The sequence below is a fragment of the Gorilla gorilla genome, chromosome 5, assembly GCF_029281585.2.
Source record: "Gorilla gorilla gorilla isolate KB3781 chromosome 5, NHGRI_mGorGor1-v2.1_pri, whole genome shotgun sequence".
NCBI classification, from domain to species: domain Eukaryota; kingdom Metazoa; phylum Chordata; class Mammalia; order Primates; family Hominidae; genus Gorilla; species Gorilla gorilla.
Window position 1 is genome coordinate 180651579 of NC_073229.2, and position 18784 is coordinate 180670362.

The following is an 18784-nucleotide window of genomic DNA, read 5'->3' on the forward strand; positions in this document are numbered from 1 at the left end:
GCCTGATCCCGGCTCACTGAAACCTCCACCTCCCAGGTTCAAGCGATTCTCCTGACAGCCTCCCGAGTAGCTGGGATTACCGGCACATACCACCACAATTTTTGTATTTTTAATAGAGATGATGTTTCACCATGTTGGCCAGGCTGGTCTTGAATTCCTGATGTCAAGTGATCCGCCCACCTCAGCCTCCCAAAGTGTGGGATTACAGGTGTGAGCCACTGTGCATCACATGGCTAAACTTTATTTGTCCTGATAGGTAATCTAATGAAGGCTGTGGATCAAAATTTTGGGTAAAGCTGTTTCTGTGGCAGGTGGGAGAAAAATTTGCAGCGGTTTTTGTTTGTTTTCTGGCTTTTTCCTTTTGCTTCCTGCATGACACATATAGTGAAATTTTTATGCCATATAGACATACTTTATATTATTGCTCTGACTTCAATATTTTGACCAATTTGATCTGAGACCCTAACTTTTATAAACATTTATCTAGTTCTTTTTTATTAGCCATCATCCGAGGCAATTCTTAGTCAAGCAAACCTAAATTTATATTTCTTAAAGGTGTCTAAGTTGTTGGTTACCATGGAACTTTTGTAATTTGTAAAGCAATTAATTTGGAAGCCCTTTAAGATTTTTATTTTATCTTGGCTGGAGTACCATAAGCAGTGAGTCTTATCTCACCATTAGAAAAGTCAACATATTCAAAGTAGACAGGTAAAAAAAAAATAGAGAGGTAGACAAAGAACTTAGAAGGCTCTACATATTAAGTCTATAGTTGCGGGGTTTTTTGAGAGTTTGAATGATGATCACTGAGCTCTGAATTTTTATTGATGTAATTTTGCCCATCAGTTTAAAAATATGCACAAGAACAGGCCATAATATACAGCCAGGTGGAATCCTAAAATATCTGGCATGCCTTAATGTTTGAAAATCCCATACCATTTCTTTTTAGCCTCTTGATAGGTTAATAAGATAATGATAATCTCATCTTGAATTGTGGCTCCTATAATCCCCACATGTGGTGGGAGGACCTGGTAGGAGGTAATATAATCATGGGGGCTGTTTCCTCAATGCTCTTCTTGTGATAGTAAGTTCTCATGAGATCTGATGGTTTTATAAGGAGCTTCCCCCTTTGCTCAGCTCTCATTCTCCTTCCTGCCATCATGTGAAGAATGACGCGTTTTCTTCCCCTTCCGCTATGATTGTAAGTTTCCTGAGGTCTCCCCAGCTATGTTGAACCGTGAATCAATTAAACCTCATTTCTTTATAAATTACCCAGTCTTGTGTATGTCTTTATTAGCAGCATGAGAACAGACTAATGCTGCAGAGAGTGGGGGTGCTGCTATAAAGATACCTGAAAATGTGGAAGATACTTTGGAACTGGGTAACAGGCAGAGGTTGGAACAGTTTGAAGGGATCAGAAGAAGACAGGAAAATGTGGGAAAGTTTGGACTTTCCTAGAGAGTTGTTAAATGGCTTTGACCAAAATGCTGATAGTGATGTGGACAATGAAGTCCAGGCTGAGGTGGTCTCAGATGGAGATGAGGAACTTGTTAGGAACTGGAGTAAAAGTGACTCGTGTTATGCTTTAGCAAATAGACTGGTAGCATTTTGCCCCTGCCCTAGAGATCTGTGGAACTCTGAACTTGAGAGAGATGATTTAGGGTACCTGGCAGAAGAAATTTCTAAGCAGCAAAGCATTCAGGAAAAAACAGAGCATAAAAGTTTGGAAAATTTGCAGCCTGAAAATGCAATAGAAAAGAAAAAAAACATTTTCTGGAAAGAAATTCAAGCCAGCTTCAAAAATTTGCATAAATAATGAAGATCCCAATGTTAATCACCAAGACAATGGGGAAAATGTCTCCAGGACATGACAGAGACCATGGCAGCCCCTCCCATCACAGGCCCAGAGGACTAGGAGGAAAATAATGGTTTCATGGGCTAGGCCCAGGGCCTCCATGCTATGTGCAGCCTAGGAACTTGGTGCCCTGAGTCCCAGATGCTCCAGCCGTGGCTAAAAGGTGCCAAGGTACAGCTCGGCCCGTGGCTTCAGAGGATGCAAGCCCCAAGCCTTGGCAGCTTCCACATGGTGTTGAGCCTGTGGGTGCACAGAAGTCAAGAATTAATATTTAGGAACCTCCACCTAAATTTAAGAGGAAGTATGGAAATGCCTGGATGTCCAGGCAGAAGTTTGCTGCAGGGGCAGAGCTCTTATGGAGAACCTCTGCTAGGGCAGTGCAAAAGGGAAATGTGGGTTCGGTGCCCCTACACAGAGTCCCCACTGGGGCACTGCATAGTGGAGCTGTGAAAAGAGGGCCACTGTCCTCCAGACCCTAGAATGGTAGATTCACCGACAGCTTGCACCATGCACCTAGAAAAGCCACAGACACTCAACGCCAGCCATGAAAGCAGCCGGGAGGGGGGTGTACCCTGCACAGCCACAGGGGCAGAGCTTCTCAAGGCCATGGGAGCCCACCTCTCACATTAGCATGACCTGGATATGAGACATGGAGTCAAAGGAGATCATTTTGGAACTTTAAACTTTAATGACTGCACTGTTGGATTTTGGACTCGCATGGGGCCTGTAGCCCCTTTGTTTTGGCCAATTTTTCCTATCTAGAATGGCTGTGTTTACCCAATGCCTGTACCTTCATTGTATCTAGGAAGTGACTACTTGCTTTTGATTTTACAGGCTCATGGGTGGAAGGGGCTTGCCTTTTCTCAGATGACTCTTTGGACTTGGACTTTTGGGTTAATTCTGGAATGAGTTAGACTTTGGGGGACTGTTGGGATGGCAAGATTGTGTTTTGAAGTGTGAGGACATGAGATTTGGGAGGGGTAAGGGGTGGAAATGATATGGTTTGGCTATGTCCCCACCCAAATCTCATTTTGAATTTTAGTTCCCGTAATCCCCACACATGGTGGAAGGGATCCAGTGGCAGGTAATTGAATCATGGGTGTGGTTTCCTCCGTGCTGATAGTGAGTGAATTCTCACGAGATCTGATCATTTTATAAGGGGCTTTTCCCCCCTTTGCTGTGCACTTCTCCTTCCTACCACCATGTGAAGAACGTGTTTGCTTCCCCTTCTGCCACAATTGTAAGTTTCCTGAGGCCTCCCCAGCCCTGCAGAACTGTGAGTCAGTTAAACCTCTTATGCTTTTGTACAAGCAGGTGTAATCAATTCAGTATTATTTGTATAAGAACAAATTGGAAACAATCCAAATGTCCATCAACATGAGAATGAATAAATAAAATAGTGTAGATTTATTCAAGGGCACACTAAATAGCGTTTAAGGCTGAATGCACTAAAGATATATCCATCAGCACGAATAATTTTCAACACCATAATGTTGAATCAAAAACAGCTGAAGAATAAGTATAGTATTATGCCACTAATAAAAAGTTTAAAATTTAAAAAAAACTATATCATATACTATCATATATTTTATAATTATATTATAGTAAAAGTACAAAAACATATCTGGGAAGGATAAATATTGAATTAATCATAATAGTGGGAAAAAAATGAGATCAAGGAGAAGTTTGTAAGGGCAATTAATTGCCCCAATGTTTTATATCACCAAAAAATATCTGAAGCAAATATGGAATCATGTTAAGACTTAATAAAGATGTGTGGTAGATATGTATGTATACTTTACATTAACAACTATTCATGTGTGGATGCTTGAAATCTTTCATAATTTAAAAAACATCTTCTAAAATAAATTAACTTTAGGTTTATGATTTTTTAAATGAAGAGTCTTCCCTGCTTTTTAAAATCACATTAATAAACATAAAATATAATTAAATTGATGTTCCTTAAATTTAGATGTGGAGAAGAATTAAAATTTTAAAAACAGAAAAATGATATTGATAAAAGGATTCTCTTCAGAAATCGAGGCAGAGGAACAGGCATTTCCCTGACATCACCAGAAACGTTATACAACCGGAGAGAAATACTCTGGGATGATTACCAACATTGACACTGTTCCATTATTGATCCCAGCCCACAGCCTACTTGTTTATTAGTGAAATTCACCATGGTTAACTCACATTGATGACTTTGGAAAAAAGGAGAAGCATCCTGGGGGAGGGAGATGGAACAGGGATGAGAAGAAGGTGCCTCATTGTGAATGAGGACCCAATGGCATAGTAGGAAAACCACCATGCTATGTTTAAGCCCTGAAAACTTTCACAAAATATTAATAGGAATTAATCTTCTTTCCTACTATAATTTAAATTCAATGAACTTTAATCTTAAGTGTGAAGTCTAAACTCTTTCCTAAGTAAGAAGTTTTTTGCATATATTGATTTGCCACACGTATATCTAATTTTTGTTACTAAAGAGATAGTATTATATTCTTCAAATATAACTAATGATTCCTTGATTAATCAAGAAAAGAATAAGCAACTCTTTTGATTCCCTTCCTTATCTTTTTATCTAGCTCTCATTTCATTATTAATAGGACAGTTCCCAGAATGTGGGCAGAAAAGGGGAAAGGATATTAAACATAATTACAGGAATTTTGACATAAGTAGAAATTGAAGCTATTAAATATTTTAATTTTATGGTAACATATTGATCTTATGTATTCGTTTTCTGTATTTTATTCTATCCCAGCAATTAACTTATAGTTAATTTTGGTATTAAGTATCCCATCATATTTATAAATGCCCTGCATATTATTTACAAACACCTTATGCCAAAGATGGAGCATTTAAGATGTGGATCAGTTGATGAGCTCTATAATCCGGCTCAAACTATATCATCCCTGATACTGCAATCAGTGTTGTCCTCCTGTTAGTGAAGCTCAGTTCCATCAGGATGCTTATCACCTGCAGCAACTCAAGAAGAATCAGAGGGTAAATGAGATTAAGACAGTGTACTGCACTTGGTCCAGTGGGAATATGTATATTAAATAAGTAATTGTCAAAGTAACAGGATATTTAAAGTGACCTTTTTCCTGGGACTCAAATCTAAGGACAAAGATAAGTCACACATACACACACACACAGCTGAAAGTGGACCAGATAAGTCCTCAGGGCTTATTAAGAATCATTCAATCTAGTTTTACAAAAGAAAAGAATACTGAGAGCAGAGAAGGCTGAGAAAGACACTGGCAATTTACTCAGGGAGGGGTGAGTACCATTACTTCTCCCTCCAGAAGTAAGCAGGGATTCTATAAGAATGTCTCCTAGATGTTGGGAAACAGGCATCTCCATACCTTGGCTGGGCATCTGCTTAGACAAAGAGCTGCTGATCAGCCCTCTGTGGGGTGGGGATAGGAGAGAAAAGAACTGGGAAGACAACAGCAAGGCAGATTGCCACACAGAGGAGCAATCTGTTCCCCGCTATTATGTGCACCAAAGACGCATGACTCTTCCTTGCATGGCATCAAAGAAGGGGTCCCACCTGAGCCATGTTGCACATGTGCCATGTCGGGGGCTGGTCTGGCCACCCAGGCCACTTTCACACACAGCAGGAGGCTGTGGGGCGTTCCACAGAGGAGGGAGCTGAAAGAGGGTTCTGAGAGGTCACAAAGAGATGATCTCCCATAAAGAAAACTGCACAGTGGGGACAGAGCCCACTGAAGAATTCACAGCACTAGAGAGAGCCCACAGTTGTGTGTGTGTGTGTGTGTGTGTGTGTGTGTGTGTGTTAAGTTAGGGCTAGCATTAGCCAGTGGAACCAGCATTAGCCCAGAGAGGAACTTCAGCTGAAGCCAGAAATTCAAGAGGACCCCTCACTCCTCTCTCCTGGCCCTTTTTTCCCTCCCCAGCCCAATGGAGCTAGGGCCAGAGGAGGGGGGAAGAGATGTGAAAGAGGAGGGGTCCCTGCTGAAAACCTCAGGCCCCAGCTGGGGATGAGGGTTGGGTGGAGGAGAGTAGAGAACACGTTTTAAACTGAACTGGTATGGATTTTTAATAACTGAAAAGGATGAGAGACCTAAGAAATCTGCCTGAGATGTAATTAAGGGATGAAACTGATAGAGTTAAGAAAAATTGATTAAGGTGAAAATTAAAATAAACAAAACAAAACCATGTCTTGTTCATCCCTGTACCAAGTTCAGACTACACAATAAATGAATTGCATAGATTGGCTGGGCGTTGGGCAAGAAGCCAGGGTGGTGTGGGAGCATGTAGAAATGGCCAATGCAAGGGAAAAATTGTAGGATGAGGAGGAATTAACCAGGCAAAGGTTGGGAACAGGCTGAAGCCAGGAGAGAGGAGTAAATCCAAGGAATCATGGCCATGGCTGATATGGCTGTATTGCTCCATTGATCCATTAGCTCAACCACATTCAACAGATAAGCCAACTGTTTGCTCAATTATTTTTTGATCCTATATTCCTCTGTACTCTACCTTCACCCTCAAAGGAGTCAACCACATTCAGTGACAATTTTTAAAACTAGCCCGAGTTGGAGGAATTGTATGTAATGATTAAAAGCACAAGCTGTAGAGGCAAAATGCCCAAGTTCAAACCCAGACAATGCCACTTAGTAACTGGGTCCTCCAGTTTCCTCATCTGCAAAATGGGATAACAATAGTATCTTCCTTTCGGTATAGTTGGAAAGATTAAATGAGGTAGCTAGTATAATGCCTGTCATTTAGCAAAAGTGCAATAAATGACATTACATGATTAACTGATTAATGTATGGCAAAGCCCTTTAAAATGTAAATTACAGATCTCTAAGGCATCATGCTTGAGTTTTGGCTGTATTTAAAGCCATGAGACAATTCTCTTGTGGACGTAAACTTTCTGAAGAAAAACATTAAGTATTTGTGTGCAGGTGCTGCACAAAACTCATAGAGCAGAGAGAACTCTTGAGAAAAATTCCAATTTGCTTGACAAGGAATTTATTCTCACATGGCTATTTGAAACATTTTCAATATATGAAGCATAATCAAACATAAATACATATATAATGGCCAATAACCTATAAGCAGGTACAAATAATACACTTTGAAGTATACATAATGAATGTATTTCACAAATGGAACTTCATTTTAACATTCTAATGAAATCAATCTATTGCTAAACTGGTATCAGGGTTACTTGAATCATAACTATGCACATAGTAGGTGCTCAATAAATCTTTGTTGAAGATAATGGCAATGTAATGACTCCTGTATATTCAAGGAGATTTTTTTTTTTTTTTGCCTCAATAAATGACTTCTTTCAAACTGGTTTCCAAGTGTGTTTACATCTTACATGAATTCCATTAGTGCAGGGCCACACTGAATCACTGTCATATGTAACCTAAGGACAAAAATCAGAATCACTATTTATTTTTTCCTGAATCTTGTTAAAAATAAAACTGCACCATGAATTTTGAACAAATCTAATGCATAAATACATATTTTGGGTGATTCAATGCCAGCATATCCAATTCAAATGCCATCGTATTATAAAACCAACTGATGGCCATCATTCGTGTACACTCTCAATACTTGTGAGTTACTTCACATCCCTTTCCATTTTTCCTTAAATGGAAGAAACTGAAACCTAATAATCAATACTTCCTTCTACCCACACTAAAGAAAAACCACTCTGAGCCTGCAAGCCAACAGTCACGAAGTTGCCATCATTTTATGAGCTCTGTTGCCTCGTTTAGGCGTTCAGTCTTGGTGGCCCGGAATTAGTACCTTGATGCCCTCCTCAAACAACTGGAAGTACTTCCTGCAGAAAGCCCGCGATCTGCCTAAGAAGGGATCGTCACCAGAGAAGCCATGATGCATATCTCGTCAGTGAAAACAGTTGAATAAAAGCAAACTTCAACCTTCAAGAAAAAAAAAAAATTGGAAGCAACATATGTTTTGCTTTGTTTTGTTTTGTTTTGAGACGGAGTCTCTCTCCCTCCCCAAGGCTGGAGTGCAGTGGCACGATCTCGGCTCACTGCAAGCTCCGCCTCCCGGGTTCACGCCATTCTCCTGCCTCAGCCTCCTGAGTAGCTGGGACTACAGGAGCCCACCACCACGCCCGGCTAATTTTTTTGTATTTTTAGTAGAGACGGGGTTTCACCGTGTTAGCCAGGATGGTCTCAATCTCCTGACCTCGTGATCCACCCGCCTCGGCCTCCCAAAGTGCTGGGATTACAGGCGTGAGCCACTGCGCCCAGCCGGAAGCAACATATGTTAAACAGCAGACGTGTACACTTGTCATCTATCTACTGCACACTTATAAGCTCTTGCCATTTTTGACACATGGAAGTATGCCATTTTATAGAAATAGAATGGCCCCAGTCTAGAAAAAAACTGGAGGAGGGGAATTAGAATAAGAAAACTTCAAAGTGACATGCAGTTTGGTCTGCACGATTGCAGATGATGAAGGAGAGAGAGAAAATATATAGAAACGTTTTTATTTTTTATTTATATAGAGTTAGTGGTACAAGTGTAGCTGTCACATGGATATATTGCATAGTGGTGAATTCTAGGTTTCTAGTATACCCATCGCCTGAATAGTGTGCATTGTACCCAGAAGGTAATATTTTGTCCCTCACCCCCTTCTGACCCTCACACTTTTTGGAGTCTGCAGTGTCTATTTTTCCACTCTATATGTTCATACCCACTGCAGAAACATACTGAGATGGGATTAATAGATGGGCCACAAGGCTAAAAGATAGGTCAAAAAGCTTGATTATAGTACAAGCCAACTCAAAAGTACTGATTGAGTTCTTAGGTCATCAGAATGTGCCAGATAATGACACTGCTCATTTCCTAAGGGTTTACTCTGCTGCAGGCACTGGGTCGAGCACCACACCTCAGCTCTTGGTGTAAATTGTCCCACTGAATCTTCGGAACACTGTCATCAGCACAGAGGCTCAAAGCAGTTCAGAGGGAAGAGGGACATTTAGAGGCATAAGCTGACACACCCTGGTAAATGGGGTCCAAGGGACAAGCTCCAGACTACTTCCCCCAAGAAAGGTATCAAGGCTTCATGATTTGTGGGATTGGGATTGAGGCAGAATCAGTGTTGTGTACCCATGAAATATTGGGACAATTTTTCTGCACACTCTTTGATTGACAAGATGCCTAATTTCAAAAACACTACCATGAATTTAGAAAATACTTTAATGAAATCTTATTTTCTTAATGTATATTTGAGACTGGTAATAGACATACGATGTCATACATGTAGTGACTCAGGTGACAGACAATGCCTGATACATGCAGAGTGCCCATCTAGCCAAGCAATAGGGCCCAAGGGTGCTGGTGGATAACAGAGTGGAGACAGAAGTCCCAGACGCCACGTTCTGGCTGGGTATTCTTGATCACTCTGAGCCTCAGCTTTCTTCTTCTGGAAAATGAGGGTGGTAATACCTCATAAGTTACTTCAAAGATGAAGTAAGATGGCATGTATTAGGTTGATCATGGAAAATTGCTTACATAAACAACCATTTTTACCTACAAGAATGGCAGTTTCTATGGTTCAACCTATTACACAAAGCATACTCCACACAGTCTGACACATTGGAAGGATTCATTAAATCCTAGTGGGGTGGAATGATGAGGAGTTACAGGTTCATGGACCCTTAGCAATAACTCCTTCCCACTCCTCTGCCCACCCAAGAGTCTATGGCCATCAGTAGAGAACAGGAAGCTGAAGAATCCACTAGAAAAGACTTTATGCGGGCAGGCGCCTTGGCTCACACCTGTAATCCCGGCACTTTGGGAGGCCGAGGCGGGCAGATCACGAGGTCAGGATATCGAGACCATCCTGGTTAACATGGTGAAACCCCGTCTCTACTAAAAATACAACAAATTAGCCGGGTGTGGTGGTGGGCCCTGTAGTCCCAGCTACTCGTGAGGCTGAGGCAGGAGAATGGTGTGAACCCAGGAGGCAGAGCTTGCAGTGAACCAAGATAGCGCCACTGCACTCCAGCCTCAGTGACACAGCAAGACTCCATCTCAAAAAAAAAAAAAAAAAAAAAAGACTTTATGCAATTGGTTTTGCTGCCACAGAGGACACTGTTGGTTAGGTAGAAAGTTGAAGTGGTTAATAAGGGCTCAGTGTTGATTGAATGTATTGCATGGGTCACCTCTGCCTTGTGGCTGTGCAGGTAGGGGTTGGCACCATCAACTAAGCACATTTCCATTGCACTTGAAACTCAGGCGGGCGAGAGGAGGACTGAAGCAGGGCAAGGGTGGTAGTACCTCTATATGGCCTCACATAGAAAAAGCCAGCCAAGGATGGGTGTAGAAGTTCAAGATTTCACAGCCTGAAGAGCTCATGCAGGACACATTCTTGGGATGCTTTTGTTGTAATAAAATCTGTCCTCTCTTTCCTCCTTCATAGCAAAAATTGTCCATTGGTGGGTCACTATTGGATTCTATTCCAGATGGTAACTTAGTGAAGGGAGAGGAAGAAGGAGGGCATCATGCAGGAGGGCAGGTAGCTGGGTTCTAGGCTATTGATTGACATAGCTCCTGCTATTTTATTCTAAGGTTGGAAGGTTGTTTTGTCCCACTTTTTGAATATTATCACAAGTACAAATTCAGGATTTGTATCAGTCAGGCACCACCTGCCAGGACTCAGTACAGCTTATTCATTGACAAATACACAAATCCCTTGATTTCTTCCTTTCCCTGCCATATAGAAAATGCATTTGTCAACATAAAAAATGCTGGGAAGCAAATCTTCATGAATAGAAGACTTTTGCTTTAGACTAAGTTTTATTTATGTTTAATAGTCTTCAACGTCTTACAGTATATTCTTAATAAGCTTCATAATTTTCTGATATTTCAAAAACCCACAAAGTGACATTTACATAATAATCCTAAAACTTGCAGAAAATTATAGTTGCTAGTATAAAATCATTTAAATATCATAACCTTATAATTTACCTTATTGTTAGTTCAGTGCAGTAATAATTAAGAGATTTATTCTACATATACAGTACTTTTTTGAGAGTCTGTTATAAAAATGAATATCTAATTCATGTCATTAAACTGCTTATAGTTTAATTTAGTTATTTTCAAACAATGATACATGAGAAAATATAGAGTCCATGGCCCTACCCACCAAAAGTTCTGATTTAGCCTACCTGGGAGATGAGTGCAGAAATCAGCATTGACAAGGAGGGTGCAGGGTTCATAACACTCTTGGAGAAGCGCTGATTTATGAGCTAGAGAGAGTTGACTGAAAAGCCTTGGGTTACACAGACACATCACTGTTAGTGCTTTGAGCTTTTCCCTGAGTTCTCTTACATCATGCAAAGTAACACTAGGTGATAGACACTAACAGCAAAAACCCCTCTCTAAGAAGCTCCTACTTCATTACGGAATGAATGCCATACTAGGACTTACTCATAGCAAAGCTCCAGTTCAGCAATTCTATGCAACATGAATAGATATATTTTAAGTCCATTTAATTTAAGCCCATTTCATTTCACACTCTCCTTTGGTGGACACCAACAAGAGCCACAAACCAATGCCTACACAGACCTTCACACTCCGGAAGACCAATGTGAATTCTCTGTCTGACACTCTCTTTCCTAGCTCTCTAACCCTATTCCTTTAGCGTCTCCTTCTAAGGTTTTGATAAGGTTTAGCTCTGTGTCCCCACCCAAATCTCACCTTGAATTGTAATAATCCCCAAATGTCATGGGACAAACCTAGTGGGAGGTGATTGAATCATGGAGACAGGTTTTTCCCATGCTGTTCTTGTGATAGTGAGTAAGTCTCGTGAGATCTGATGGTTTTATAAAGGGAGTTCCCCTGTACATGCGCTCTTGCTTGCCACCATGTAAGACATCCCTTTGCCCTTCCTTCATCTTCTGCCATGATTATGAGGCCTTTCCAGCCACGTGGAACTATGAGCTCATTAAACTTCTTTTTTTTATAAATTACCCAGTCTCAGGTATGTCTTTATTGCAGCATGAGAATGGACTAATACCGGTTTATTTCCCAAACCACTGATTTCCCAAATCATTTCTACTGCTCCTCTCTGGATCCAGACCACATTCTCTAAATCTTAAGATAACTGACAACCAGAGCTACCATTAGCCCATACAGCAACTTTATGTGAATTAGAAAATGGTGCCCCTTCCTAAGACACTTTACTTCTTGTCATAAGTTCTGATTTTGTCAGGACAGGTAACTGCTCTCCGCCAGAAGTTTGTCCTAATAAGTATACAAATATTAAATGCCTCTAGTTTGCCATGCTCTGCCTGCACACCACGCAGGGTGGCCCTGGAAATGCCTCCAGTTTGCCATGCTCTACCTGCACACCACATACGGTGGCCCTGGAAGGTGAGCTCTGGGGACATTTCCATTGTTTGTTGAAAATTTTCCACTCTAGGTTCAAACACTGATTATTTCTCCCTATCAATGAAAGGGAGGTAGAATAGATCTTTGGATGGTGATATGACTTACATCTTCAAGCAGAATTCTATTTTTTCCCTCACTTGCTGCTTTGTGGGTGGAGTGTTTGGAATAAGTTGGATTACTGGGAAATTAGTCTTTTTGTAGGCATCCTATTTATGGGGAAAAAAGGATAGTGTCAGTTCAAGTTCTCACCATTTAACTGGAGAAAAACATAGGGTGGGTAAAATCTGCATATACACAATGGCAAAGTAATATTTTGTCAAGAAGTAAACTACGGTACACAGGGATGAGTAATAACGTCTATAGATGTGCCTTAATCTACAAAATGAAGTGGAGAATTAACGCAATCAAGCTTTCTTTCTTTTCTCCCTCCCGTTCTCTCCCACTCTCCTCACTTTCAAAGAAAAGTACCATACGAATAATTGAGGCAAGAGGAGTTTTTTTCCTTGAATAATTCAGGAAATTGCCTCAATTTTCCTCTTCACTTTTCACTACATTTACTTGTGTAGATTCAGACCACATCTACATAATGAGACTCTATTGCTAGAGTACAATCAACAAGGTATTTTTTCTTTTGCCGTAGTTCTTCAATTGATTATGTGACACTTAACTGTATCAACCATACATTGATCTGATTTCTTAAGAGAAAAAAAAAAGGATTAGCCTGGCCATCATGGCCTTGCCTGCCCCACCCACCTTAGCGCTAGGTGCCTGCACCAGGTGGTTGGTGATTTCAAAGCAATGAGGAGTATTCTTTCTACTAGTATATGTTATCATGTTATTCACAAGGTTGATCTGTTCATTTGTAAATAAGTAGGATCTCAATTTTAATTCTGGGAAACTGGAAAGGAGATGATGTAAGAATATCTGCAAGTTTCTTTTGAAAGCCAACAGAAAGTTGATTGTCATAAGAACCATTATAGATTCTGTAACAGAAATATGGTCTTGAATTCAGAAATGGCTTCGGGTCACCACCAGACACGTCTCTCAATTTAGTGAGCCTGGCTTATATCAGTAATTTTTCTGAAGCCAGACCTAACAAACTTATAGAATCCTGTTTATTTCAATATTTTTTCATTATTTCAAGTGTTTCAACATGTTTGATACATTTACAAATATTTTAATGTTTTTTCACTCTTGTTGCTATACAGTTTATGGGAACTTTCTCATTTTATTGTTTCTGAGTAATCCTTTCTCACTAATGAAGTGCTCACAAGACATAAACCCAAACCTTGCTTGATCCACAAGTTTCCTCTGGACAACACATCCATAGTTGTTGGCTCCAAAGGCAGCATTTCCTGCAGAAAATCAAGTACATTTCTCCCAGATGCAGAGTGTGGCTCCATGTCCCATCCCTGGTTTTATTAAACGTGGCATGAGCCCTGGATGAAAATCAAGCCTGGCCTAGCAGGGGACTGAGTCATTAAATATCGCCACTGTTAACATCCACATGGCATTTGCGTGTTTACTCTGAGACAATCGATCCTCTGTCCTTGGGTTCGAATTGGACCCTTTGCCTTCCTCTCATTGTCTATTGCTCCCTCCAGCTCTGTTTTTCCCTTAATTCATTTCTTTTTCTCTTTTTCTGTCTTTCCTTTCTCCACCTTTCTTTGTTATAAGCATTTTTTCTCTTTCAGTCTTTACCTTTTTGTATCCTCAATATACTCTTTTTCCTTTAATTTTCTTGTTGTAAAAACATTTTTTGCCTTTGGCCCAACCCCAGTACACACAGGAATGCTCTCCAGCCTCTTGGTCTCCTATTGGAAAAGTTTATCTAGCCAGGAGTGCTCCTCCTTCAACCCAAACTCATCTCTCCCTGCCAACTGAGGAAGCCCTTTCTCACCTTCTAGGTTCTCACCTCAGCTCTCAGAGGGCAACAGCCCCACACACTCCCAGTCTTCCTACATGTCATGTGGATTGTTAAGGGCATGGACTTGAGAGTGAGATAGAGCTGCACTGGAGCCCCAGCTTTGTGATCATCAGCAAGTTACATAAACCCCCAGGCCCTCAGTTTCCTCCTCTATAAAATAGGGCAATCCCAATTATTGCTGCTGTGAAGATTAAATGAAGCAATGAATGAGAGCACTTAGCATGATCCTGACCTGCAAGCTAAGGCTGGGTGAACACTTCAGCAGGCCAGGCAGTGGCCTAAGCTCAGCGCTGGAGTTACGTCATCTCACGGCAATGCTGTGGGTTACGTATTCCTTATCCACATCCTCTCAATAAGATTGACGAAAACCAAAGTAAGTTCTAGTGAAGATCTCCATGACAATTACGACCATAATCACTGGCCCCTGGTGAGCAATGGCTCTGGACCAAGCCCACTTGTAATCGAGGAGAAGTGAGCCTCATGCTTACTAATCTGCATCCCAGGGCAGTGTCTTTCTCAGCTACTTGGCAGACTCCTCTACCTGCTTCAACCCTTGGAAACTAGATTTGGGTGCAATGAGGAGGGGCACAGTAGCCTCCTCATGTGCTGACAGAAATGTGGCACCAGGCTGGGTGCGGTGGCTCACGCCTGTAATGCCTACACTTTGGGAGGCTAAGGCGGGTGGATCACTTGAAGTCAGGAGTTTGAGACCAGCCTGGCCAACATGGTGAAACCCTGTCTCTACTGAAAATACAAAAATTAGCCAAGTGTGGTGGCAGGTGCTCATAATCCCAGATACTCGGAAGGCTGAGGCAGGAGAATTGCTTGAATCCGGGAGGTGGAGGTTGCAATGAGCCAAGATCATGCCATTGCACTCCAGCCTGGGTGACAGAGTAAGACTCTGCCAAAAAAAAAAGAAGAAGAAGAAAAAGAAAGAGAAAGAAAGAAAGAAAGAAAAAGAAATTATATCAAAAAAAAAAAAGAAAGAAAGAAATGTGGCACCACACTAGAAGCAGCAGGGGAAGTCGCCAAAGTCTCAAAACTTGCAGAGCAAAGAAAATGCAAGTGTAATTGAGGTTTAACCAGGCGCTGCTGCTTGCCTGGACTGCCCTGTCACTGTACCCACCTTCTACAGGGGCCACCTCTGGTAGACCCCCAAGGACTTAGTAGGACATAGTTTGCAGACTTCAGCTACAGGCAAATGCAGACATTTTCAACATCACTCACAGTAAGATGTCTTTGGAAGTTTAACCTCTGGTCCACTACAGCCTATCCTAAATGAGTAATCAGACCTGCAGGTATTAATTAAGCTTATGGTTCTATTTATTGTAGGACTCTGGGGATTGAGCAGGCAGCAAATAGCAATAAGTACTTCTGAATGTTCTCTTTGGCTTAATTACTGTACCATAGTTAGTCCATCAAATTGATGTACAATCAACAAGGCTGTACTTACTCTATACTGCTCATTTAGTGTGAGAATACTCGGGAGCTGCCAACAACTTTCTCTGATCTCGTCTGAGTCCACTGGAGAATCAAAGCAGGACCAGCCTGTGGAGGCTTTAATCTAGCCTATCAGATTAGTTTGGCAGGGAGTGCCTCTTCTCCCAGCCAGCATCTTTCTTTTTAGGCATAACCTTGATTGGCACTGGATGTTCCTCTGTTCTAACCCCATCATCTGATGCAGCCCCAGCAGAACAAAGAGAAGAGCAGGTTTTCCCAGCATCCTCTGGTTTCCAGGGCTTCATATACCACTAACAGGTAACATTAAAAGTATAGATTCCTGAGGGGGAGGAGAGCCAAGATGGCCGAATAGGAACAGCTCCGGTCTACAGCTCCCAGCGTGAGCGACGCAGAAGACGGGTGATCTCTGCATTTCCATCTGAGGTACTGGGTTCATCTCACTAGGGAGTGCCAGACAGTGGGCGCAGCCCAGTGGGTGCGCGCACCGTGCGCGAGCCGAAGCAGGGCGAGGCATTGCCTCACCTGGGAAGCGCAAGGGGTCAGGGAGTTCCCTTTCTGAGTCAAAGAAAGGGGTGACGGACGCACCTGGAAAATCGGGTCACTCCCACCCAAATATTGCGCTTTTCAGACCGGCTTAAAAAACGGCGCACCACGAGACTATATCCCACACCTGACTCGGAGGGTCCTACGCCCACGGAGTCTCGCTGATTGCTAGCACAGCAGTCTGAGATCAAACTGCAAGGCGGCAGCGAGGCTGGGGGAGGGGCGCCCGCCATTGCCCAGGCTTGATTAGGTAAACAAAGCAGCCGGGAAGCTCGAACTGGGTGGAGCCTACCACAGCTCAAGGAGGCTTGCCTGCCTCTGTAGGCTCCACCTCTGGGGGCAGGGCACAAAAAAACAAAAAGACAGCAGTAACCTCTGCAGACTTAAATGTCCCTGTCTGACAGCTTTGAAGAGAGCAGTGGTTCTCCCAGCACGCAGCTGGAGATCTGAGAACGGGCAGACTGCCTCCTCAAGTGGGTCCCTGACCCCTGACCCCCGAGCAGCCTAACTGGGAGGCACCCCCCAGCAGGGGCACACTGACACCTCACACGGCAGGGTATTCCAACAGACCTGCAGCTGAGGGTCCTGTCTGTTAGAAGGAAAACTAACAAACAGAAAGGACATCCACACTGAAAACCCATCTGTACATCACCATCATCAAAGACCAAAAGTAGATAAAACCACAAAGATGGGGAAAAAACAGAACAGAAAAACTGGAAACTCTAAAACGCAGAGCACCTCTCCTCCTCCAAAGGAACGCAGTCCCTCACCAGCAACGGAACAAAGCTGGATGGAGAATGAGTTTGACGAGCTGAGAGAAGAAGGCTTCAGACGATCAAATTACTCCGAGCTACGGGAGGACATTCAAACCAAAGGCAAAGAAGTTGAAAACTTTGAAAAAAATTTAGAAGAATGTATAACTAGAATAACCAATACAGAGAAGTGCTTAAAGGAGCTGATGGAGCTGAAAACCAAGGCTCGAGAACTACATGAAGAATGCAGAAGCCTCAGGAGCCGATGCGATCAACTGGAAGAAAGGGTATCAGCGATGGAAGATGAAATGAATGAAATGAAGCGAGAAGGGAAGTCTAGAGAAAAAAGAATAAAAAGAAATGAGCAAAGCCTCCAAGAAATATGGGACTATGTGAAAAGACCAAATCTACGTCTGATTGGTGTACCTGAAAGTGATGCGGAGAATGGAACCAAGTTGGAAAACACTCTGCAGGATATTATCCAGGAGAACTTCCCCAATCTAGCAAGGCAGGCCAACATTCAGATTCAGGAAATACAGAGAACGCCACAAAGATACTCCTCGAGAAGAGCAACTCCAAGACACATAATTGTCAGATTCACCAAAGTTGAAATGAAGGAAAAAATGTTAAGGGCAGCCAGAGAGAAAGGTCGGGTTACCCTCAAAGGGAAGCCCATCAGACTAACAGTGGATTTCTCGGCAGAAACCCTACAAGCCAGAAGAGAGTGGGGGCCAATATTCAACATTCTTAAAGAAAAGAATTTTCAACCCAGAATTTCATATCCAGCCAAACTAAGCTTCATAAGTGAAGGAGGAATAAAATACTTTACAGACAAGCAAATGCTGAGAGATTTTGTCACCACCAGGCCTGCCCTAAAAGAGCTCCTGAAGGAAGCGCTAAACATGGAAAGGAACAACCGGTACCAGCCGCTGCAAAATCATGCCAAAATGTAAAGACCATTGAGACTAGGAAGAAACCGCATCAACTAATGAGCAAAATCACCAGCTAACATCATAATGACAGGATCAAATTCACACATAACAATATTAACTTTAAATGTAAATGGACTAAATTCTCCAATTAAAAGACACAGACTGGCAAGTTGGATAAAGAGTCAAGACCCATCAGTATGCTGTATCCAGGAAACCCATCTCACGTGCAGAGACACACATAGGCTCAAAATAAAAGGATGGAGGAAGATCTACCAAGCAAATGGAAAACAAAAAAAGGCAGGGGTTGCAATCCTAGTCTCTGACAAAACAGACTTTAAACCAACAAAGATCAAAAGAGACAAAGAAGGCCATTACATAATGGTAAAGGGATCAATTCAACAAGAGGAGCTAACTATCCTAAATATATATGCACCCAATACAGGAGCACCCAGATTCATAAAGCAAGTCTTGAGTGACCTACAAAGAGACTTAGACTCCCACACATTAATAATGGGAGACTTTAACACCCCACTGTCAACATTAGACAGATCAACGAGACAGAAAGTCAACAAGGATACCCAGGAATTGAACTCAGCTCTGCACCAAGTGGACCTAATAGACATCTACAGAACTCTCCACCCCAAATCAACAGAATATACATTTTTTTCAGCACCGCACCACACCTATTCCAAAATTGACCACATAGTTGGAAGTAAAGCTCTCCTCAGCAAATGTAAAAGAACAGAAATTATAACAAACTATCTCTCAGACCACAGTGCAATCAAACTAGAACTCAGGATTAAAAATCTCACTCAAAGCCGCTCAACTACATGGAAACTGAACAACCTGCTCCTGAATGACTACTGGGTACATAACGAAATGAAGGCAGAAATAAAGATGTTCT